Source organism: Leopardus geoffroyi, chromosome A1 (genome assembly GCF_018350155.1).
Source record: "Leopardus geoffroyi isolate Oge1 chromosome A1, O.geoffroyi_Oge1_pat1.0, whole genome shotgun sequence".
NCBI lineage: Eukaryota > Metazoa > Chordata > Mammalia > Carnivora > Felidae > Leopardus > Leopardus geoffroyi.
In genome coordinates, this window is record NC_059326.1 from 223464579 (window position 1) to 223490191 (window position 25613).

General features: G+C 35.3%; 1 protein-coding gene and 2 long non-coding RNA genes across 10 annotated transcripts in view; 1 reads left to right on the plus strand and 2 right to left on the minus strand.

Annotated features, from left to right (window-relative positions):
• CDH18 (cadherin 18) overlaps window positions 1-25613 on the plus strand; it is a 1006396-nt gene that overhangs the window by 572056 nt on the left and 408727 nt on the right. The gene's annotated exons all lie outside the window — the stretch shown is intronic.
• On the minus strand, window positions 2385-4009 carry LOC123578571. The gene is made up of 2 exons (XR_006702417.1): window positions 3881-4009; window positions 2385-2603 (listed from the first exon to the last, which is right to left on the minus strand). It is a non-coding gene; the product is annotated as an uncharacterized LOC123578571 (long non-coding RNA).
• LOC123578567 overlaps window positions 18387-25613 on the minus strand; it is a 31647-nt gene continuing 24420 nt past the window's right edge. For both annotated transcript variants that reach the window (XR_006702409.1, XR_006702415.1), the window contains one exon: window positions 18387-18984. This is a non-coding gene — a long non-coding RNA (uncharacterized LOC123578567). The remainder of the gene's footprint in view (window positions 18985-25613) is intronic.

The window sequence follows — 25613 nt, forward strand, 5'->3', positions numbered from 1 at the left end:
AAGGGTTATCTTACTAACGACTTAAAAATACAGCAATCTATATAATATATAGCAATCTCTAGCTAATTTGGAGGTAAGTCAATATTTTCCTTTTCTCTGTAAATACCTCACAATGAAGGAACATCTTAAGCATTTTAATGATACCAAGAGGACATGTAATGCTTTTTTTGGCTCAGATTTTTGATTCCTTAATAATTGCTCATGTATTCTTCACGGGAATAATAGTAAAATAAATGTTTCAAAAGCTAGTAAAATTAAACACAGAGAGTATATACAAATTTCCAAGGATGAAAGAACAATTTCCAGGTAGAGAAATAAGACTCAAACCCACCGAAGTATTTGGCATCTCAGTGATTTTGCATTTCTTTTCTGTTACAAGTTGACCAGGATCTTGTTAATAACAGAGAGGACTTTTAGGAGGCTTCTTGAATCAAAAACATACATCTGACAGGCTCAAATATATAATATTAAGCTGCATTATAGCATTTGATGCTTGCCTGACAGGCTTTATCTACTGTAATATCCACAGAATTTTTAACTAAAAAAAGTTTGTTTCTATATTTAGCATTTGTGAACATTTTGATCATTTTTTAAAAGCACCATTTTGTAGCAATTTCAAGCTCATTTAGCCATATCACAACCTGATGGAGAAGTGTTAATACTGTTCCAGTTCACCGAGCAAAAGCAGAATATATATGAAACATGAAGGGAACAAGAAATCATTTCGTTTATATTCCTCTATTAAACTATTTCATCAGAAGTTCATCTTAAAGGGGTGGGATTAGTTACTCGCAATGAAAACTACTCTCCTTGCAAACTGAGATTAGTTGCGACAATTCACTGAGAGAGGAAAAGTTTACCTGTGAAACTGTTCATTCAGTAATACTTCCCATCTTCCAATTCTGATGTTAGTATTGTCCTTCTTCCTTAGCATACGCCAGAGAGAAATGTGAGGGACCGTTACTCAAGCCAGTGGTTTTCAAACACCTTGGTCTCCGGACCTTTTTTTTTTTTTTTTTTAAATCGTTCTATTAAACATTCTCGAAGGCTCTAAACAGCCTTACCTTGTGTGGGCTTTATTTGTTGATGTTTACCATATCAAAAAATAAAACAAATTTTTATGAGAATTTCTCTCCTCATACTTTATTACCAGCATAGTTTTTATTTTTTTTCTTTGCCATTGTAAGTGAAAAACATCATGTAGATTTCATTGTATTATGACCGAGGTTGCATGTCTTTTCATAAGAGTTTGCATTTCTTTTGTGGTGAAATCTTTATATTCTTTGCACAACTGTATATTGACTTTTGCATTTTTCCTTTCAGGGATTTTATGTTTCAAGGTAATTTGTCACTGAGATGAGTTGCAAAGTTTCTATAGTTTGTCTTTGATTTAGACTTTATGTTGTTGTTATTTATGTGTATTTTTTAATTTACAAAATTGGCTTGCCACTATTTTCATTTGTGTTTTTTAGTTTTTAATTGCAATGTTCTTTCTGTCTTAAAATCATGAAAGACCCTCCTGTTTTTTTTTTTTTTTTCAAGGGCATTGTGTATATCTAAATGTTTGTGCTTTCCAAAATTTACTTTTGTATCATGTTTGAGGTAGTAATCTCATTACATTTTTTTCTAGATGACCAAAAATTGTCACAATACAATTTTTGAATGCTTTAGCTTTTTCTTGTCGCTTTGGAATGTTACTTTTACCTTGCACTAAATCCCCTCATGTGTGTATAGGTGTGTGCATGAACTCACTTTGTTCTCTGCCTCTTAATTTCACAGGTGAGAAAACTAACATTATATGTTTTAGCTAATATGAATTATTTGGTAAAGAGCAGTTAATGTGAATACACTTTGGGTGGATGGTGATTTTAGAGAAGATGGTGGTAGTGACAGAAACAATGTCAACTGTGCATCTGGGACCCAAATTCCTGCCTCTTAACATCCTTTCTACAAGTCATACTTGTTCACCACAATGTACCTAACCAGTTGTCCTTTCTTTTTCTTAGTGCTTCTTCAAGATAACTCACATGATTAGTTTGCTTGCAAATGCTTTACATCTGAATTATCTAATGAAAATCAAAGGTGAATTTGAATTTTCTATAGGATATCATGATTTATACCTCAGAAGTTTCAAACATAATAAGATTGTAAGTAGTGAGTTCTATTATGCCATACGTTATAGTATAGAAAACAGTATTTTCTAATGCTGTCTCTGCAATTACTTCAAAATGGGTTTTGAGAGGTAAAATATACCTATGAAGTGATCTACAAATGCAGAATCTGCCATTTACTAGGCTTCATTGTTCATTTATACTATAGAAATCACTATTTTCTGTGTAACTGAAAAGGGAAGAGAGGTAACATGGATAGAGACACTTTAATACGTTTGGTGTTTTTAGAGGTTTATTTCTTCATTCGCCATTTGTTTCCATTTGTCCATAGGAAAACATAACCCAGAAAGCACATTGCAAGTCTATACTTTGTACAGTTGTCTCCTTTCTTTATATTCTTACCACCATTTTTTGGCTCATTTTGGATCAGCACTCCCATCACGTATTCAAAGTAGAAAGGAGAATCCCCTCTTACATCAAACCATTTGACATCTGTAAAAATTTAAATAGAATAACAGGTCCGCCACGATAGACCAAAAACTTTATTTACATGGTGCTTTTGAGATCTCTTTCTACTTTCTCAAGAAATGGTCTAATTTTGATTAGGCAATTGTAAAAAAAAAAATAAATAAATGTCTCGCCTCATTTATTTAATTATATAATTTTTAAATTAGATATTTACTATCTTTTTTGTAGTGGTTTTGTTTTGTGCTTTGTTTTGTTTTTCAGGACATAGAAAGCACAGCTATTAATGCACTCCTGAACATACAAATGCAACCTCTCCATTCATCTGTGTCTCTGAGTCTTGATACATTGGGGCAAGACCCAAAGCACACGTCATGATGGATTATGTTTACTAATGCACAGATAAATTATTGTGCCCTATGTTGCCTGAATTTTCCCCAAGATTCTGTGTAAGATAACAGAGATTTAAAACCTTGTTTCTCCTATAGGAAATAATGAACTGTGATAACATAGTGTAATAAAATCTAATCAGCAAACACTAAGTCATTGTTCAAAGATAAACGTGGATTCAGCTGAGAGTGTATCGACTTTCAGTAGTTGAATCGTCATATTAAAAGTTACTCATTTTCTGAAGTTGTTCCATTTAAACATCAGAAATCAAGAGTGACACTGACATATATTGGCTGTATGTTTGCATCCTTGTACACATGAAAGTTTTCCTCAGTGTATAAAATTCTCTGCATTTGATGGATGCTGCTAGAATGTTAAGACAAACATCATTTTAGAGACATATAATTCTACTTTCCTATAGAATTATGAGCTCCTGAAGACAGGATTTCTCTTTCTTCCATATCTCACTTCTTTCCTTCAGCTGCCCAAGAATTAATAGCTATTAGTACTTGCCCACTGTAGAGGCTTAATTCAATGTTATTTTGAGTTATATCAAGGTGCTAAATATTAAAAATGGAATTTGGGGCCACATTATATAATGCTTTATGCTTTAGCATGTGTTTTTAGACTATCAACTTGTATACTTTTTTAGACATTGAGGAAATGTGACCATAAATAATGTAGTGTGTTCTTCCTTTAAAGACCTTGCAATAAGTTCTTGCCTGAATATGGTGTCTATTAATGCACATCTGCATCCATTAACTCTTGTTGACCCATGAGAGATAAACTGAATGAATATCACTTGCTGCCTTTATGTAGAAGTTGCACCTCAGAGAGCTGAAACAACATTTTCCAAGTCTTGGGACCATTAAGTGGGGACTCAAGAATGTGAAAGCAGCCTTTTAAAATCTCACCCTAAAGTCATTTCTATTCTTCTAGACTGTTTCAGTTTGGATTCTGAGCTCTCCAGTTGCTTAAAGTAGTTTAAATCTTCAGGATCATGATTCTAGAAGAAGATGCAAATATGATTTTTAAGTCCTCAAAGCCAGGAAAAAAAGAAAGGGGGAGGGAGGGAGGGAGAGGGAGAGAGAGGGGGAGGGAAGGGAGAGGAGTACAGGCAAATGGGAGGAAAAAAGCCCAGAATATATTTGACACAAAAGAGTGATCATTAAAGTTTAGAGAAAAGTGGATTCCAAACATTGTATATAAAATTTTTTAATCCAAAATTTGTGAACTCTTAAAAGGAAATAATTTTTAGAAATCACCACGAAACGGTTGTGTCAAACTGGAAAAAAAAATGTTATCATGGAACTAATAAAATGAACTTGAAATGTAGACATGATATATGTTTATTTTAGTAAAGAAGTTGACAGATTTTCTCCAAATAATCTGGGGACATTCTAAGAAAGAACGGATTGCACTAATCATTAATTTATACTACTTTAATAGAATTTTTGTAGAAGACTGCTTATAGGAACAGTGCCATTTTGATTAACATGTGCATGTTGCACAGCTCTATACTTGGCATTGGCTGTGAAAAACAGAATTCTTAGCAGAGAATTCTGTTGAAACCATGTATATAAAATATCCAAGTTAACAAAAGTTGCTAGGTTTTTCTTATATTTTGGATGACAAGATAAAAAAATTTAAATGCCCTTCACAGACTGGAATGATTGCAGTAAGTTAACAAAAATAAAATTGCATAAGAATAAATGTGACATCCTGATTTAAAAAATATTGGGTGTCTTCTAAGTTTCAGGCACTATTACAAGGACTTGGACTACATCAGTGACATATAGTGACAGCTATCCTTGCATTAAAGAGTCATGGATCTTATAGTCTACTTGGGACACACAATAAATAATAGGTATAGCATATAGTATTTTCTTTTTTTTTTTTTTTTTTTAATTTTTTTTTTTTTTCAACGTTTATTTTTGGGACAGAGAGAGACAGAGCATGAACGGGGGAGGGGCAGAGAGAGAGGGAGACACAGAATCGGAAACAGGCTCCAGGCTCTGAGCCATCAGCCCAGAGCCTGACGCAGGGCTCGAACTCACAGACCGCGAGATCGTGACCTGGCTGAAGTCGGACGCTTAACCGACAGCGCCACCCAGGCGCCCCAGCATATAGTATTTTCAAGGTGATAGGTATGTACATAGGGAAAATTTAATAAAGAGCAAGGGGATGGGAATTGGCCTAAGAGAGACTATGGAGTTGTGGGCTGCAGTATTAAGTACCTGGGTCAAGAGGTGTCTCATGAAAAGGAAGAATTGAGCAAGAACTAGGAGGAGAGGATACCTATGCAGATATCCGAAGGGAATATTTTCCAGCAGAGGGATAGCTAGAGCTAGGCTAAGGGAAGGGATGCAAGTCTGGTACATTTCAGCACGTGGAAGGAGGCATGTATGATGGGTGTGGAGTACATGAGAGGGATCATAGAAAGACAGGAGGTCAGCTCCCGGAGCGCCCTGTGGACCTGCATAAAAGACTTTTGGCTTTTGATGGCTTTCCACTGAGGAATAATATAATCTGACTGATGGTTAAAAAGGGCCCCTGTTACTGCTGTGTTAAGATTAGATAGCAGAAGGGGACACAACAGAAGCAGGAAAATTCCTTAGGAAGCCACTGTGGGGTGTGAATGAGAGATCAGAGGTGAGGCTCCCTCCAATAATTTTGGCCGGAAGCATTTAACGTGAATGCATCCACAGTCATTCAGAAGTTTAAAATAAGGAAATGAGTAATTTGTGGAGTAAAATCAAGCAGTGGTATGACTTGTAAGTTTCATGAAAGTCAAAAACAAAAGTTCTGTTAATGGATGTAAGAGAGGATAGATTATTTATGGAATCCTACCTACAATCTGGACATTGGACCGAGCACTTAATAAATAGTAAATATCTCCTCTGAAAAAAATATATCCAATGAAGAAGAGAAATTCTTTAAAGAAAACTGAAAGATATCTGAAAACAGATACACACACACACATACACACATACACACACATATGTATATATTCATATATATGTAAATATAAGTATTAAATGGTTCATGTAGTAGTCAGGCTGCCTTAATACAGTTGAAATGTTAATATTTCAGTTTCTTTAAAAAAGTAATATATTTTCTCAAGTGAAGAATTGTACAAAAAGCAGATATGAGACATATATGAATATTGCAGTCCCAAGAGGAAGGTCCCAGGCTGCTTTGGGAAACAGTGAAAATTTGAAGTGACCATCAAATTGTAAACATCCCTCTCAGGTATGTTATACAGAAGATAATTTGAGAATTAGTACTAGTTTTTGAGGTTGCTTCCCTCACTGGTATTCAGTGATTTGCATCTTCTACAACTGTAGGAATTTGGGAAATAATCATGGTCAGTCTTTCTCAAAGTTTAATTATGTGCAGCCCTCACAGACCAGCCTTGATTCCCCTGCCACCAATGACACCACTTAACATCTGCTGAGGTCAAAGGCTGAGACCCTCCACACTCTCATCATGCATTTCACTGCATCATGACATGTGAGCATTCTCTTCACCCGTTTTCCCAGGAAACAACCCATGGATTACAAAAAGGCCAAACATTTCCAACTCCAGTTGTGAAAATTGGAATCCCCTTTGAAAATTGCAGGATTTACCATTTGAGAGTTCTAAGAACAAAGTTTGGCGAACAAAAAAGGCAGGAAATGAAGACAATATTTTGGGCAGTTGGAGCTTCAGAAAAGGTCAAATTTAATTGATAGAAAAGAGGGCAGCTGAAGCAGGTTGTGGGTGCAGACACATGAGAGCGGAGTGGTCTGAGGGCTCACACCTGGTAAGGGGAAGAATTTAAAATGCCAGTTAGGGAGGAAGGCCCAGGAAAATGACACCACTGAGAAATGAACTGGGGAAGACCATGGAAGATACAGTACTTTTTAAAAGAAAATTAATAGGGGTTCCTGGGTGGCACAGTCGGTTAAGCGTCCGACTTCAGCCAGGTCACGATCTCGCGGTCCGTGAGTTTGAGCCCTGCGTCGAGCTCTGGGCTGATGGCTCAGAGCCTGGAGCCTATTTCCGATTCTGTGTCTCCCTCTCTCTCTGCCCCTCCCCCGTTCATGCTCTGTCTCTCTCTGTCCCCAAAATAAATAAACGTTGAAAAAAAATTAAAAAAAATAATAAAAGAAAATTAATAAAGGAGACTCTAAAGGGACCAGGAAACCAAAAGCTGCCTCAGGCAAAAATACTAATTTTTATTTTTTTCTTAAAAGCAAACAATATGTAATAGTGCAACATCAAAGTTGCCCTTACCACTGATTTTCTAAGAGGATGTTTACTGCCCTTTCTAACACAGATGCTTCTTTTCTTATGGGCTTCTGTGGCATAGGTCATAGAAGTAATTTTCATTAGTCCCTGCAGGTAGGAAAAAAGAAGTAAGAGAGTAGTAGGTGGGAACCAATTTCAACAGTATGACCATGAAAAAAAATTGAGTGACCATCTACCTCTATAATATTCATTTTTGACAGAAAATGTGGTTGTTTTTGTGTATTTCTTTCCAGATGTATTGATTCTCATTATTAGGAAACATTGACTTGAAGTTGTGTTTTGTTTCTTGTAGCAAAATGTGATTCTTGAACCCTGTCCTCAAATAAGCATAATATTTAAATTGCTTTTATTATTTCTGACATTCTTCTCTATTTCACTAGCTATCCATTTGTATTTTTATCTACTTTTGCCAACAACGAAAACACACACACACACACACACACACACACACACATGCACAAAGTATTTAGTAGTGTGTGCATATATTTGGATGGATGGATGTATGTACCCAAATATGAAAATATGCAAACATTGCATTACCTCACCTATTAATGTCATGCTAATTGCATTTTCCTACAAGGAGTGTAGGGGTCACTTACTAAGTGTACAGGCACACACTCCTAACTTTCTTGTTATCTTTATCTTTTTGCACTGCCATTCACTCACTCTGATTCTCTAATTTCAGACCTCTCATTCTGATTCTCTAATTCTCAGGTTGTGACCATGATAGAAAGTCTAGGAAAAGTCAAGGTCACTGAAGATCCAGAACCCTGGGAACTTGTTAACATTGGCCAATAAAAATCTCTTTGTAATTCTTTCTATTGCAAATCAAATCTCTCCCTCTTGCTTCTCAAGAACATAATAACTATTTCAGCAGATACAGTTATTTGTATTTTTACTCCTTCTAAAATCAGAAATTTCATAAGAAACTTGGGACAGCCATTATAGTTTCTTTATCTTTTCACTTAAATTATTCATATTTTAAAATATCCTTGTAATAGTGACTAATATAATAAGAATGTAATTCTTGTACAGAATACAAAAGGATCTTGTGCATACACACAATACATCAATTTCTGCTTTTAAAAAATCAGTACCTCTTTTCTGTCATTTTTTCTTGATTCCTTCTTTCTTTCCACTGTGATGGGCAAAAGGGATTGATTTTCTTTAAATTACTCATATTCTTCCTGCCACTTTCCTGACCAAATGCTTCAAAGGCTCTTTACTATATCTAAGAAATGTCTGAAATCCTTTGGCTGGCATTCAAGCTCTGTGAAAGGCATCAGACCCAGCTAATTCCTCAGGCTCAGGGTCCAATCTTCCCCTTCAAGTATCCTCATGGCCCACTGTCTTCTCACTTCTGCTCTCATAACACTGAGCACTTTCAGCCTTCCTTCTTGCCTACTGCATTTCACGTGATCCCATTAATTCTACAGACTGAGCTCAGACACATCTCTTGTATGCAGTTTTTCGTCATTCCTTGGTGCTTCGTTATCTTTCCCATAGCATCTGCTGTCTATAAATTCAGAACACAGAAGAAGCATTAGCAAGATAATTCACCTCTTCTTTCTTCCCTTACAAATGGCATAATATTTCCAGGGGTGAGGGGGAGAGCTGAAAATAGAGAAACTGCGAGACGATCTCTAAAATTTGTTTCGGTCAGAAAATACTTTGAGTTTATTCTCTAAGTTTGATGCTATTCCCAGCCCACTCCAGTCTAGCATCTGGCCTCATCCCTACACTGCAGTGATTCTGTTTAAGGTGACCATGTCCTCCAGGTGACTAAATCCATGGTACTTTTCAGTTTGCAGCCCCCTTAATCTGTTAGAGTCTCACACACTGGTGTATCTGTCTGCCTTCTTCCAGAAAACTTCATGTGAAGTCAACGAACGTGCCCCCTCCTTTGCACCTTCCTCTGTGGCTGCTCTGTTTCAATCAGCTTTGCTCTCAGAGAGCTTTTAATGTTGTGGATCCTTAACAACCAGAGGATCCTGGATCTCTTGTTTTCTTACTCCCTGCTCTCTCCCTGAAAAGTCTCACACATGCCTTTAATCATGACCTAGAATCGATGAGTCCTAAAGCATATGTCTAACCCAGACCCCTTCTCTGGATTGCAGAGCCTTAAATCTAGCAGCTCAGGCTGACCCCACTACTTAAAATCTCAAAGGCAGCTCAAGTTCCACCACATCTGGAATGTGGTTCCCCCCCCCCCCCAGCGCCCACCAACCTAAATATATAGGCTCTTCCTTGGTTCCTTTTGTCTAAGACATCTATTACTCTGGCAAGTTCTCTAAAAATGAATGCTTGGCAATGCACTCCCTCCTCTTACATTTGGTTCATCTCCTCTATGGTGGTTGTTTTTGCTTGGATCCCTACAACAAACTAGTATAGACCAAGTAGCATACAGAACGTTTACTTCTCAAGGTTCTGGACACTGGGGACTTCATGGAGGTGCCAGCAGATTTACTTCTGTTGAGACACCTCTTTCTGGCTTGCCAACAGCTGCCTCCTTGCTGTCCTCAGGTGGCATGGAAAAAGTGAACCCTGGTGTCTTTTCTCATAAGGACACCATCTCATCATGGTGGCCCCATCCTCATGATCTCACCTAAACCTCATTACCTCCCCAAAGTCCTTCTCCCAAACATGATTATATTAGGGGTGAGGTCTTTAACCTATGGATTTTGAAGGTACATTCAGTCCCTAACAGGTGTTATCTCCTAATGATCTCTGGAATCTGTTTTCTTCTCTGTATCTTCCTGCAGTACACTCTTTCAAAGCACCATCTTTTTTATTTTGGACTCATACCCCCCTCCCCATTTCTTGTTACACTAAGAGAATGAAGAAATTTTTAATAAGAACATGCATAGAATTGCCACTGAGAATTGTCACCGTTTGGGGCTAAGAACATAATCTAAAAGATGGGGTGGAGCTGGCACCCAGTAGGGCTCCAGCTCGTGTCCCTGGCTGACTTCCCCTCCCCCACCTCTTGCTCTTTCAAGAGTCAGCCACAATAGCTTTCCTTCAGTTGCCTAACGCTTACAGGAGTTTGATACTGTTCTACCTCTACCTGGCATGTTTCCTCTGCTTCCAGTCTGTTTACCTGGCAGGTATCTACTTGTTTTTATCACATCAGCTGAGATGTCACATCTGAATGAATGCTGTCCCCAGACCAGAGTAAATCGTCCTTCCTATATTTCCACTGTACATTTTTCCTCCGGAATTTAGAATATTTTAGACAACAATTTGATGATTATTGGGTTGATATCTGTCTATACCCCACTGCCCAGACTATCAGATCCAAAAGAGCAGTGTCTTGGCACATGTTTAGTCTCCAAGTCTAGAACCCACCATGTAACTTACTCAAATACTTTTGAATAGATTATTATATTATGTGCTGCCTTCAGACATGTTTACATCCTTATTTGACTTTTGTAGTATAATATATTCTTAGAGTGCTTATGTTGACTCGGAGTTTCTTTGCCATCATGTCTATAAAGCTTATTAATTATTAACGTAAGTAAAGAGTATTGATTGCCTAGAAATATCTCTGACCATATCCATTTGTGTATCCATAATAAGTGAACTTACATACGATGGTGCAGCTGTGATAGTCGAATTCTGAAGATAGAAAAAGCAAATAAATTCCCACAACATCAGTTCATAATACAGAGCTTAATGGAGCACAGGCCACTGTTGCTGCTTCCTTAAGGAAAATGTGCTTGTTTTCACTTTGGGGTAATCTAAACCTGGATAGAGTCATTTTTATTCAGGTAGCTGAGACACTTTAAAAAGAATGATTGTGGTGTTGCTAACTAATTTGGGTTCCGGTTCACTAGGATGTATTTCATAGTATATTGTATTTCCTCAATAAATGTAAATAACACCAATTTGCAAGCAGTACTTTTTATATTTCCCCCTTATCACATCCCATTTTGACCGCAGTTATTGAGCAACAGAGGGACTGATTTATTTCCTGAGAAGAAATAAACCATCCACGTTTTGAAGGTCAACTGATACATTAGCAGAAGAGAAAATCTATTTCATGGACCCCTAAAGGTGGTTGACCACAGCAAAAAAGAACTCAGACTGCACGGAAGTCACTGGTCATGTATACAAGAGAAAAGGCAAATGGCATATGATTTTGGCACATATGAAATGGCACATATTTTAAGTTCTATAAAATAGTAATTGCCTGTGAAAGAAAAACAGAAGAGGGTACAAGGCATCCTAACACCATGCGCATTTTATTTGGGGTATTGAATCTATTGTGTATTTATTGTCACATAATTTTGGGTGGGAGGATATATGCATCTCCTATCAGTTTGTAAAGATAGATGATAGTTGGAAATGATATTCTTGCTGTTACGATGACCATTTCAGTGAAGGCAAATTTAAAATAGGCACTAAATAGGTTTACATTTGTTTTTGATTAGTATCCTTTTTTGCAAACCTGGAGTAAACGATAATGCAAGAGAATACTAACTGCACCAACAGACATCAACACTTGTGTGTTTTTATTATTTATTTGGTTATTATTACTTTTTTTTTCTCTTTGATGTGTTGGATATCTTTGGCATAGATTTCTAATGCAATAATAATTAAAATGTAACATTGAGGCACCTGGGTGACTTAGTTGGTTAAGCGTCTGACTTTGGCCTAGGTCATGATCTGACAGTTCAGGAATTGGAGCCCCACAACAGGCTCTGCACTCTCACCTTGGAGCCTGCTTTGGATCCTCTGTCTCCCTCTCTCTCTGCCCCTTCCTGGCTCTCACTTGCTCTCTCTCTTTCTCTCTCTCTCTCTCTTTCTCAAAAATAAATAAACATTGAAATACAATACATAAAATGAAGTAAAATAAAATAAAAGGGTAACATTTACCAAAGAGTTTTGGTTTAACAAAAATGCAGAAAGCTCTTGCCTTGTTTCATGTACCCTTACAACCACTCTATAGATTTACTATTTAGGCAGCTGAGCTACTTTAAAAAAAATGGTGGAGCTGCTGCTGACTCATTTAGGTTCTAGTTCACTGAGACGGAAAGTAGAAACCACAAATTTCTCTTCTCCGCACGATGATAATTCTCATTTTGTAGTTAACAAAGCTAATGTTTCTGAGGTGAAGAGATATGTCCAACATAGCAGCATGGGGCTAATATGAACCCGCGTCTGACCAGCTGACACCTATGTCTCCACTCTTACCCACCACACTTGTCCCTCTCCCTCTTAGCATAAATATTCAACCTAATAACCGAACATTAATATTTTTATTGTACTATGGATTTAGGGAAACTACTCTAGCCAGGAGATTTCAATATTAGATTTTTCATTAGTATTCAGGGCTGAGAAAATATAATTAAATTTACCACTGTAAATAATTGTCCTTATACTACTACTTACTTGGAAGAACGGGAAATCTCAGCTCGAATGAAACTAGGTCACACGACTGGCCGCTGGTTACTGCTGTCTTTGGCATGCACAAACAGTGTGCTCTATCAGGAAGAGCTGTCAATAACCTGCAAAGACGTGAATAAATTCCAGATTTCTCTTTAAACATTTCCATATCCTTCAACTGCCACAAGGCAGAGCTCCTAAAATTACACGAGTCCTTGTTACAACAATAAGATTTTACTGTAGACAATATTAATGTTCTTCGTGACTACTTTTTTCTCACTATATAAAAATAATATAGAATTTTCTCCTGATTTCTCCCTGCACATACAAAACTTTAGGTTAAGATTATAAAAGATGTTCTTACTACAGAAAACATTTTTTTTTTCAACGTTTATTTATTTTTGGGACAGAGAGAGACAGAGCATGAATGGGGGAGGGGCAGAGAGAGAGGGAGACACAGAATCGGAAACAGGCTCCAGGCTCTGAGCCATCAGCCCAGAGCCCGACGCGGGGCTGGAACTCACGGAGCGCGAGATCGTGACCTGGCTGAAGTCGGACGCTTAACCGACTGCGCCACCCAGGCGCCCCAACAGAAAACATTTTTAATTAAAGTTTTTATGTGTGTTTAAGAAACATTTTCATTGTCAATATTAGAACTCATCGAAACAATCTTGCTTTGAGTTGTATGAGTATTTGAATTTCATTTCTCATTGAACATTTAGTAGTATTCTATTGGCTTTTATCCCATTCAAAAAAAAAGTAATGAGCGATCAGGTACTTCTGACAGTTTTTATAGTGATAGTAAATAAGCCATGAAACAAGATTTTTGTTTCCTTACCCAAGAAGAGAAGAAGGCAAGGCAATGACTAGTCTTTCATTGTTGCTAGGATACCTCGTTGAAAAATAATAAAAGTAAATTATATATTAGACACTTCTGATGAACTCTTCCCTATCTACATTCAAAGACTATACAGCATGCATATCAAGTCACTATAATTATAAGATATTATCTCATTTTAAGTCAGAAATATAAGGATTACTCCTAAAGTACTGAATGAGTAGTAGTTGAAAATTTTGATATTTATGAATTTCAAGAAAGTGTAATAATCTCTGAACTTAGTAAATTTCCTAAGTAAAAAACCCAGGCTAAGTACAATGATATAATTTTATACCAGTTTATTTTTTTTTAATATTATTTTTCTAATTTTTTTCAAGATTGATTAGTTGTGGTCAAGAAATAAAGAATATTATCAGAAACTGTGGAAGTGAAAAAGAACAGTAAAAATATATCATCATAATTTATTTAGCTTTATAAAGTTAAATTATAATACTATATTTCTAACCAAGTACAGAATATAGTATTTGTTAATTTACAGAAACAGGTTTAGTAGACAGCATTTGTCAAATATATATAACAGTAGAATTTTAATGGAGATAAGTGGATGGACTTGTATTTTTAAGATACTGAAGGGAAGGTGGCCACAAAGACAAACATAAAATAATACATTTTCTTTATTTTTTTTTATTTTGAGTTAGTAGACAATTTTGAGCAATCACCATTTTCTGTTTAAATTTCAGGCATCTTATGGTAGACCAAACACTGTTATTTATCATTAATTATTAAACATTGGAAATTTCCTTTACTCATTGATCTTTATTTATTTATAAAGTGATATATCGCCATAATTTAGTTACTGACTACTGACAGTTGGTTTATATGAAAGCTTAGGGAAACAGACAGACTTGGACAGATGATTGTTGTATTTTGATTTCTTGTTGGTTTTGTCATTACGTTGGTCCAATCATGGATATATTTATATTCTCAAACATTCTGTATTTGATAATTGATTTTAGGGGTGCCTGGATGGCTCAATCGATTAAGCTTCCAACTCTTGGTTTTAGCTCAGGTCATGATCTCACGGTTCATGAGTTTGAGCTCTGAATTGGAATCTGCCTTGGGATTCTCTCTCTCTCTGCTCCTTCCACACACACTTTCTCTCTCTCAAAATAGGTATATAAAATAAAAAAAAATAGATAAATGATCTTAGACTGATGCATCTTTGACCACATTTGCCATTTACATTGTATCCATGCTATTTTGAATAGGTGAGTTGGTACACTTTTCTGAATATGCTTCTCGGAAATTCACAAGTTCGAATAGTACTTCATCGCTATCCTGTGTAAAGTCTTGGAATATTGGATACTGTCAGTGGTTCACTTTGATGATATTTGCAATTAAAAGAAGCCTAGGATAAGGGCTTGCAAATCAGTATGCTGCCAAGTAATAGAACATCTCAGTGGTAATAATGTTGTTTAGGTTAATGAGAAATATCTCTAATAAGGGCAGACTATTTTATACATTGTCTAGATGTAGATATGTTCAATTTAGAAAAGAACAAAATTTCAGTAGGTACTGTGCATGAAACTTTAAACTTTTTAACGTATATTGCACATTTAAACTTAATATTAAACCAGAAGGATCAAGGGGTAGATTGTTTATTTAAAAGTGTTTGTTTGCTTGCTTTGTTTTTTAATGACAGCATGAGAATGATATAAAGCCCACAGATTACATTTTCCAGCCCTATGAAATCCCTGCTCGCATAGAATTTGTACCAAGTGCTATTAATTATTTTTATATCTGATATCACTAAATATATGAGAACTATTGACATCTGGTTTTCATTTTTCAGACGATTAGCTCTTCATTAATTAATGGATTCTTTCTTCTGCTATCTCTAGGGACTATTACATTGACTATTAATTTCTGAAAACATACATTGTTGAGGAGTATGTTAATGGCTAGAGGAAGGAAATATTTCATTCATGTTTACAGATAAGTGTACTAGCTTCTGAATGTAATTATTTACAAAAAAAAAAAAAATACAAGTGGTATTATGAAGGATACTGAGCCTTGTTGCTTACATCTAGGATTTCCCAACTTGAAAAAGCATTTTAATAATACCAATTCCAGTAAATGCTATATAAGTCTAATTGCTGTTTGTTAGTTTTTCTCTGGATTTTCTGCTACCAGTCATTTTTAATAAGTTACAAGCCCTGGTCGATTTGAATATAGTTGATTTGTGACCTAAGATTCAACTGGTCTGTACTGACACTTCACATTGCGTTTTGAAAAAACTTTTCTTTTTTTGGCATTTATTTATTTTTTCAGAGGGGGAGAGGCAGAGATAGAGAGAGTCACAGAACCTGTAGCAGGCTCCAGGCTCTGAGCTGTCAGCACAGAGCTCAACGTGGGGCTCAAACTCACAAACTGTGAGATCATGACCTGAGCCAAAGTCGGGATGCTTACCCAGCTGAGCCACTCAGGTGCGCGTTCACATTGCCTTTTTTAAGATATTAAAAATGTGTATAGAAGCAAAGAAGTAAGCCATTAGGTTTTTTAGCTTACCTCTAGCTAGTGTTGACTACTGCTTTTTGATGAAAGATCGGAACAATTTTTGGAAAGTGGCTTTCATACTAAATTGCAAATTATACATATACATAGAAATCACCTAAATTTATAATAAAAGTGCTCTCGTTCTAAATGTATTATAACTCATTCCTTGTCCCATTGCCAGTATTTTTAATGAACTATTCATAAAAATAATGAATTGCAATCGTCCCCAAATGGCAAACAGGTTGTGCTCTACAAGTTCATTTGTAAGCCACTGTTAGAGTTTGGAACATATTTCCTCATAAAACCTGTGTGATGAATGTGGTTAGGACACAAAGCCAACCTGCAAGATTCTACCTAAATCAAAATGTAATTAAAATGTAGCACCAGTATTATTCTAGAACCTGGCCGTGATTTATCCAGCTGCTTCTTTGGGAAACAGTTCCCAGTTTCTAACTTGGACATTGGAATACTTGAACTTCACCTTTCTTCTCCATATCTCCAGTCGTTCGCAGAATCCTCCCTGCCTTTCTCCAGCCCCACCTTTCAGAAGCTCCCACTTCAATAATATAAATGGAGGTCCTTTATCAGTGTGGAGAAAGATCTCTTGGCCAGAAACCATTTGCAGTTACAAGATCTTTATAAAAACTATGGTATCTCTGGCACTTGGCTTTAAGACTGTATTCTGTATTGTGGTCATCTTGGTATGCGTGCATTTTTCTAGAAAGCACATCTACAATTGTCATCATATTCTCAGAGGAATTGAAGACGGTCTTTCCCAACAAAACAAAGGTATGGTTTTGTAAATACAGGAAAGTAAACCATATTACACTTAGCTCATAATCAAATTAACTCTGTGGGTATCAATATATAATGGGATTGATTGTAAGAGTATACTTCAAGATTATAGATCTAACATTTGTTTTTTCAGATGAGAAAAGCAAAAGCCAAAAGCAGTACCCATTTAGCCTAGCTTATGCGTTTAGCTAGTTTACAAAACTAAACACAGAGCAATGGTATTGTTTCACGTTACCTGAAAACATATGTATAAAAAAGATTTGTTTTCTTTTTTGTTTTTTCTTTCTTTTTCTTTTTTGCCACTGATAACATTTTCCTAAGGTAGTTGCATATACTTGTATCTTATACCCTTAATTGCCTCCCCACGTTCTTGATCCTAACAAGTTTTGACAACTTGAGGTCACACATATTAATCTCAGTGCTTTCCTATCTGCTATTAAATTGTGTTGTTTATCGGATAAAGACTCTTATATAATGGGGCAACTTAATTGTATAGCACAAGGGCGCCTGGGGGGCTCAGTTGGTTAAGCGTCCAACTTCGGCTCAGGTCATGATCTTTAGGCTTGTGGGTTCAAGTCCCACGTTGGGCTGTGAGCTGACAGCCTGGATTCATATTCTCTCTCTCTCTCTCTCTCTCTCTCTCTCTCTCTCTCTCTCTGCCCCTCCACTGCTTGCACTCTGTCTCTGTCTCTCAAAAATAAATAAACATTAAAAAGATTAAAAAATATATCATATCGCACAAAAGGAATCCAAGTATGTATTTCAATGATCTTATTCAGCCAGTGACAAAAAAATATACATAGGAAGATTGTACTTTCTGAACAAAAGTCCATTTTGTTGGTGTGTGCTTTGAACGGAACTCACCATGTGCCCGGAGGTAACGGGAGGAAGGTGGGGACGGTTTTTTTCTCTCTTAGAATCAAGCAGAATCTTCTTCAGATGTTTGAGTGAGTTCTGAATGAATGCACATTGCAAAATTCTGTTCAGATTGCTTAAAGGTCCAGGTTTTTAGGAGGAATCCAAAACAAAAACCCTCTGTTTCCATTACTGAAAATACTAGCATGAGGGCTTAAGCTCGCCATTATAGCTTTAAAAATGTTCCTAATAGGTCATTATTTTGAGTTTTCACTACCAAAATAGGGTTAGGTTGCTTTGTTCATAATAAAACACATACTTTTTTTTTTTCCCACTTACCTTTTCAAAATCAGTTAGAATCTAGCAGATAACAAAGGTCACTCTCAGCATTACTTGGGGAGAAAGGGAGAAGAGGGTACTGTTCCTGGTCAGATTAATCACCTACACAATAAAAATGCTAACCGTGGTATTAGAAATTCTGAGGCTAAAAATATTATGACTTAACACTTTCCCTTTCAATTTTAGACTTAAAATGTCTCCTGCTTTATTATGGTATGGAGATGTGTTACGTTCTGTGACTAGATTAATAGCTCTTTCTTGGCTTATCTGAGTTTTATACAGGTTGGAAAGATCTACTAAAATTATCCAAGTTAAACCCTGGTTGGGGAAAGCTGTCGTGTAGAGATATAGAGGAGTTATTTTAATTTTTTTATTTCTTTTCTTTTAAAGAGTTTAACATAAAAGACATATTTGAAATAGTACTCAAAATGAAAATGGTAAAATTATAATATGTGCCATGTATCCTATATGACCCTATACGTTTGGTACAGTACCACATACTTGATAGAGTTAAACATTATTTTTCTATGTTCTGCACTTCTCTCTAAAATACAGTTAAGTAAGACCTGGTTTTAAGAATGGGAAGATAAAGTTCTGAGAGATAAAGCAACACGTTATGTCCCCACACTCTGTGCTTTTTGCATCTATATTCGTTTTCCTCAAGGTGGCAGGTTAAACAACGTTTATTATCTCACAGATTCTGAGGGCTTGGAGTCTGGGAGTGGGCATCTGGGTGGTTCTTGCTCAGCGTCTCTCACAAGAGTACGGTTGGCTTGGCCCGCTCGCATCTGAAGGCTCTATTAGGACCAGAGAATCCTGGTTGTTGGCAGGCTTCATTTCCTTGCTGGCTGCTGGACTGTGGTCCCCCCAGCTCTTTACCTCCTGGGCTTCTCTGTAAAGCAGCTCAGAACATGGTGGCTGATTTCCCTGAGAATGAGTGATCCAAAAGGGAGGCTGGAATGGAGGAAGATAGAGAACTCAAGATGAAAACAGCCTTCTAGTGACAATCCCGCAAGTGACATGCCATCATTTCTGCCATATTCTGGTATTAGAATCAGCCACTAAGTCTATCATACAATCAAAGAGTCAGAAATGATTCTCCACTCTCTTGTTAGGACAGGATTAGAACATTTGTGGCTATAGTTTTAAGACTTCCACACTACTGTTACAGACTTCTTCCATATGTGTTTTGTCATGTGTAAACTACCATGATTTTTTTTTCCTCTGAGGACTATGAACACATTTAACTTGAAGTCAGTATTGCCTAATATTTTTATACAAAATAGAAGTGAATTTACACTATGATGTCTTAAATATATGGGTTCAGGTTGAATACAGGTCATATCATGGGATTATTCTGAGACAGAGGAACTAATTATTTGCTTGTATTAAATTAATGTATGGGGCGCCTGGGTGGTTCATTTGGTTAAGCCTCCGACTTCGGCTCAGGTCATGATCTACCTGTTTGTGAGCTCAAACCCTGCATCCGGCTCTGTGCTGACAGCTCGGAGCCTGGAGCCTGCTTCCAATTCTGTGACTCCCTCTCTCTCTGCCCCTCCCCTGCTTGCACTCTGTCTTTCAAAAATAAATGAACATTAAACAATTTTTAAGTATATAAAAATAAAGTAATATATATGTTTTTTAGTTGGTTTTTTGATTGAAACACTGGGAGCTATACCACAATATTTTTTTGGCTTTAAACATCATGTGAAAAAATACTTATCCAGTAATGGAATATGTGATAATGTCAGTTACATTTATTTCACAAGATGCCATAATATTAAGTAGAGAAAAGATCAACACAGGGTTTATTTTTGAGTCTAACATTTTGTTTATAGAGTATCTTTATCCGATATTTCAAATTCTACCAGGAAATATATTCTGATTTTATGTTTCATAGATATTTTAATGCTTTTTAAGTGAACTTTAATATTAAATATATTTCAGAGACATACCATATCATACTTAAGTACTTATTTCTTCCAAACTAAGTGAGAAGCCCAGACCTTCTGAAAATTGGAAATGTCCAAATGAGATTTAAGACTTATTCTCAAAGGCTCGTTTTGCTTCCACTGCAATTAATGTAAGGGATTTAAATGTAAGTAGATAAATTGAGGGGTAATTAGTTTGTCTCATTGTAAAATGAAGAAAGATTTTCTGGAAAAAGTGAAACAGAAAAGATCCAGTAACAAAAATGAAGATGCATGATTGTGTTTTCTTCTATTAAATTTATAAGATGATTGAAACCAAGAAAGAAACTTCTTTCTTGAATAATAGACATTTTAAAAAGTAATTACATAAGATAAAAGTAACAGATTTACTTTTAGAAAACTGTGGGTTTATGTTTATAGCAGGTAGTCATCAACGTATCAAAACATGACTCCCAAAATCGTCTCTAGTATATTAATAATTATGACAAAATAATAATATAGGCTATAATTTAAGACAAGACCATCAAATCTTATGTGATTATTTTATTTTACAAATTTTATAGAAGAGTAAATTAAGTATCAAAGAATTAAATTTCCCAAGGCTTAAAAGCCAAGTCAAGATTTTAACATGATCTGCTCGATTCCATTTACTCAGATAATAATTTTGGAAGGACCCTCTTCTGTAAAGGCTTTATTGAATTTACACACACACACACACACACATATATATACATATATATATGTGTATATATATATATACACACATATATATGTATGTATACATACACATATACATATGTATACATATATATATATATTTCTTAAAGAGGAGGAAAGTCAGTTAAACACTAAACATATAACAACTTATAAACACTAAAAACATAACAACTTATAAAATCTTAGTACTGAAGTAAATGTCTAAAACTCAAGAGAACAGATAATGAAAAAAAGAGTAACACTGATCATAATGATGACACTGTTATTATTATGATTGTATATTTAAGTAGATTCAATATTACCATTGTATATTTAAGTGGAATTCACCCCATTTGTAACATGCTATTTCACTTAGCAATGATTTCTCCTCATTTCCACATAATTAAGGGTTCACCTACTATATTATTTTTATTGACTCATTATTCCTATACAAGCAACCTTTTATTAGTGATTATTTTCCCTAAATTTTCAATAAGCAACATTGGGATGAATCTCCATAAAACTCTGTATTTATACATATCATTGATTAAGTCTATATAATGCATTCTAAAATTTGGAATATATTTCCTAGCATTATTATAAGCCAATTAGAAAATGTGATGTATTGATAAGTTTTTGTTCATAATAGCAGTAATTGGTGATATACATGTGAAATTAAGAAAATAATCTGACCAAAATTTTGCAGGACCTATATACAAAAAATAGAAAATTTGAGATTTTTTTGATGGTAATAAATACTGAATAAGTATGAAGATATAGCATACTCCTAGATTTTATAATCCAAAATAACAAGGATAAAAATATTTCCAAGTCTATAAATTTAGTACAATCATGTTTTTACATTTTCTTTATATCATAAACAGAATTGTTCACTATGTACTATTATATGCTTTTTTCCTGTTGTTGCTTTTTGTCATTTAACTTAATTTTTAAGTGACCATCCATGGTTATACATACAATTATAGTAATTTCATTATTTCTCTATAATATTGGTATATATGAATATAAAAGCAGTTAATCATAAAAAGGTAGATGACTTTTGGTCATTTCCAGTTTAGTAGTAGTATGAATATTGTTGTTCTAAACATGTGTGTATGAACTTCTGTTGGATATATATATATATATATATATATATATATATATATATATACACATATATACATATATACATATGCATATGAGTGACTTGAATTGTGGAGTATAAAGAATAAGTATATTTAACTTTATTAGATAGTACAAAACAGTTTTTCAAAATGGATGTATTAATTTAAATTTATTGTCAGTGTAAGAAAATTTCAATTTGTCTACAACCTATCACCCAGTATTGACTTCCTTTTCAATGATAACCATTTTGATGGGTTTATACTTGGTATCACATTGTGGTTTTAGTTCACATTTCTTTGATGACTAATGGACCTAATCATTGTTTTGTGTTTATTGCTTATTTAGATATGCTCTCTTGGGGCGCCTGGGTGGCTCAATCAGTTGAGCTTCTGACTTCAGCTCAGGCCATGATCTCACACTCCATGAGTTCAAGCCCCACGTCAGGCTCTGTGCTGACAGTTCAGAGCCTGGAGCCCACTTCAGATTCTGTGTCTCCCCCTCTCTCTGCCCCTCCCCTGCTCATGCTCTCTCTGTCTCAAAAATAAATAAAAACATTTTAAAAAATTAAAAAAAATATATTCTCTCTTGCGAAGACATTCTTTTTAATGATTGCCTTTCCATTCTTTTAATGTTCTTTTTGTTTGTTTTTTAGAAATTATGTTTCTTAATTTTAATATATTTTAATTCTTTTCCTTGTGATTTACATGTTTTTTTTTTTTTTTTTGTATTGTGTTTTATATTTGCATACCTTAAGGTCATGAAGATACTCTCTAGTTTTTTTTTTTTTCCTCAATAGTTTTAGGTGAAATAACTACATCACTTTTTAAAATTTTAGTAATTTATTTTGATAGAGAGAGAGAGAGAGTTCAATTGAAGGGGGACAGAGAAAGAAGTGGGGAGAGAATCCTAATCAGGCTCCATGCTGTCAGCGCAGAGCCAGATGCAGGGCTTGATCCCACAAACCGTGAGATCATGACCTGAGCCAAAATCAAGTGTTGGACATTTAACCAACTGAGCCACTCAGGTGCCCCTCTATCTCTTGTTCAAATTAAATTTTAATTTCAGTATGTGTAGCATATTTATATGCAAGGTAAGATGATACAGAGAGGTATCATGGATCCTTTAACCATTTTTCACCAAGGAAAACATCTTGCAAATTTATAGAACAATATTAAAACCAGAAAATTAATAATGATGTAATCAACTAACATCACTCATTTCCTCAGTTATATAGACTCATTTCTGTATGTCTATTTATATTTAGTTTTATGTGATTTTATCATATCTGCAGTATTAGTTTACTATGGCTGCTGTAGCAAATTACTACAAACTTAGTGGCTTAAAACAACAGAAATTTGATTATCACAGTTCTGGAGGCCAGAGGTCCAAAATCAGTAGAACTGAGCTAAAATCAAGGTGACTTCAAGGCTGTGGTCCCTCTGCTGTTTCTAGGAGAGAATCTGTTCTTGGTTCTTCCGGCTCTGATGTCAGCCTTTGTTCCTTCACCTGTGGTCATATTTGTCTTATCTCTGCATCCATGGTCATGTGGCCTTATCTGTGTGTGTAATCTCCCCCTGCCTTTTTTTTTTTTTTTAATAATTACAATTATGATGGTACTTAGGGTCTGTTTAAAGAATTGAGGATTAATTACTATTACCTATTTCCAAGTAAGGTAACATTTATGGGTTTCAGGGATTGGAGCATGGATACCTCTTACAGTCCATTTTTCATTCTTCCACAGGTAGGTGTGTGTCTACCACCAGCAATCAAATAGAGAACATCTCCATTACCACATGGGTTGCTCTTGTAGTTATTTTGTAACAATACCCACCTTCTTCTCACCCATCTTTACCTCTCTTCCTAGTTTATGGCAACCATGAGTCAGCTCTCCATCGCTAGATTTTTGTCATTTTGGTCACGTTGTATAAGTGGGATCATATGTAAATTTTTGAGATTGGCTTTTTTTTTCACTTAGCAGAATTCCCTGGAGTTGTCTTTATCCCAATTATTCCCGTGTGTTGTCTTTATCAATAGTCCATCCTTCTTCACTCTGAGTGGTTTTCCACGGTATAGATGTATGACAGTTTGTGTAACTCTTAACCTGTTGAGAGACCCTTGAGTTGTTTCCAGTTGTAGACTATAACAGATAATGCTGCTATCAATATGTGTTTACAGGTATTTGTTCAAAAATAGTCATTTTTCTGGGATCAGTGCCCAGGAGTGTAATTGCTGGATGATTTGGAGCTGCTGGAGGTTTAGAACTCCATCAATTTTTAAGTCTTGTATACTTGGCTCTTTGACACTGAGGAATTTAGAGCAGAGACAAATTCAAGTATGTCTAATGGTTTTCTTCAGATAAACTCCTTTATAAAAATTATGACCTTTACAAGGTTAAGCTCAGCATTTAGGGCTTACTTTTTGTTTATTATTTTTTACTTTTTTTTAAGATTCCACACCCAACATGGGGCTTGAACTCATGACCCTGAGATCAAGAGTCATATGCTCTACCAACTGAGCCAGCCAGGTACACCTGTGGGCTTTTCTTTAAGAAGTCTCCTCAGGATCCTTGGAAACAGATTTTTATTGAGGGCCATATGCATGTGCAAGATATATTATGAAAAAACTATCCATTGAAACTAAAATTCCTTTTCAAGGAGAATCTCAATTCTATTCTCCCATTAACACTTCTCTGTATTCCTCCCAAAAGCTGACATGCACTATTCCAACAGTGAACATAGTCAAGACTGAGGCTGAACTATCTACCACCTAGAATGATTTGTAAGTGAGCATTTTGACTCAAGCTTCAATTAATACAAGGGTATTTAATAGGTTACCTGAAACCTAAAGGTTGGCAATAAGAACAAAGATCCATAAGCAGTCTTCAACAAAGACAGAATTATCTGTGTACATCAAAGAGAAAAAATCACCTTTAGGGATTTTCTGGGCTTAATGATTAACTTCGTCGGTCTTTCTAGTCCCCTAAGAAATTCTTCAGGCAAGTGTGACACAGTGATAAATTACTTTTTGGTGTTCTCTAATATTGGATGAGTCTGAGAGAAGATAGAAATGTTCTGAGGTCAAATGTTACTTGACTTTATAGCCCCCAAGTGTTTGTACAAAGAGTTGTGAAGATAAAAGGGAATTCATTTGGAAAAAGTTGTAAGACAATGCAAAATATTTTTCAATTTTTCTATAATTGACAATGCATATATAGTTTGTTAATTTTCTCTAATAATTGAAAATATCTCCATAGAAAATGTAAAGAAAAAGTTACTATAAAAGGAATTTAAACATGTGTGTTTTAATAATTTAAAAAGTCTAGTTATAAATTTTGAAATTCTTCTTCTTGGGATTTTGGATGTGGCCAGTATCTACTTAATTCTAAAGATCTAATGTTTTGTTACTTTTAATATGTTGCTTAATATATCTATTTTTCATCTTAAATAAGTAATTAGAGTCTACACAGCCATCTGAAAACCTATATTCATATAAAATGTCAGTTTCATTTGAAATGAAATATTCAAGTCATTACTAATTTATTTTTCTGTGTGCAAATATTGAGATCCATTAGTCTTTCACTTTAAAGAGGATGTTAATAGGGGTGCCTGGGTAACTCAGTCGGTTAAGCATCTGACTTAATTTTTGCTTAGGTCATGATCTCATAGTTCATGAGTTTGAGCCCCACGTTGGGCTCTGTGCTGGCTCTACAGAGCCTACTTCAGATTCTCTCTCACTCTCTCTACCCCTCCCTGTTCTCTCTTTCTTTCAACATAAATAAACTTTAAAAAAAAATTGAAAAGAGGAGGTTAATAAAAATAAAGTAGACCCAAT